Source organism: Triticum dicoccoides, chromosome 3A (assembly GCF_002162155.2).
Source record: "Triticum dicoccoides isolate Atlit2015 ecotype Zavitan chromosome 3A, WEW_v2.0, whole genome shotgun sequence".
Taxonomy (NCBI): domain Eukaryota; kingdom Viridiplantae; phylum Streptophyta; class Magnoliopsida; order Poales; family Poaceae; genus Triticum; species Triticum dicoccoides.
Window position 1 is genome coordinate 617,766,428 of NC_041384.1, and position 1,069 is coordinate 617,767,496.

Here is a 1,069-nt window from a genome sequence, read left to right on the forward strand (position 1 = left end):
TCATAGAAATCACGTAAATACTAAAAGACAAGAGAGTAGCCAAAGAGCTAGATATCCCAAGTGCCCTACATCAACCAGGTCAACAGCGCACGTGAGCTCTGAGAGCTACCGAATTGCCATCACGAGGCAACCAGGAAAATGAAAAACGTTTGAGACACCGCTATACAGAAGCTATTACAAGTTTAAGTAGACATCTAACTACCATGGAGCAAGTTTTCAAACTAAGCCTGCTAAAAGAGGAGGAGGAATCAACACACGTAGATACCCCCTCCATTTACTAATACAAGGCCACTTCGTTTTTCGTGTCAATTTTGATTTAAATTTTTGCCATTTTAGTAAAAAAACATGGGTTAAATGTCATCAAAATATGTTATCAAAAAGTGCTTTGAAAATTGCATCCAGTGGTATACTTTTTGTGACATATAACTGGCATTTTATTGATAAAATGATGGTCAAAGTTAGACATAAAAATATGAAATGTCCTTGTATTAATAGAAGCAGGGAGTAGCATCAGACGTTTGCAGATTTTTCTTCCTTTTCTTCTGCTCTGTGAAGTCAGCTTCACGCTGTGCCTGCCACATTATGATTTTTCTTCTTTTTCTTCTACTGTACTACATCTTCTCCAAAGATAGAGCTTCATTGGATCCGAAGCACGTCAAAACGCCATCCTTGGACCACCTTAAAGACTTGTCATTTCTAGGATTTTTACCACCCACGTCAACCTTCTTTTATTTTTCTGTTTTGTCTGCAAAATATTCCAATCATTCAGCCATCTAGCAATCATATTTATGGGGACACAATGGTTAGTGATTTTCTTGTTATAAAATAATGCCATTCCTAATCTTCCAAATGGTCTAGAAAACCACATAAATCCCAGCAAATGCCAAGTGTTTTCCATCAGCGTGGAAATTTTATATCCAAGGTCCAAGCAAAGCTTACATTACCATGTATATCAAGCAAGTTAAAAACACACTTTACAATGTTCCAGAGTATCCTAAGGAGATGCCATTTCAAAAAAAGATGATCAATAGATTCATCTAATCAACAAAAGGCAAGTTTTGCTGCCAAC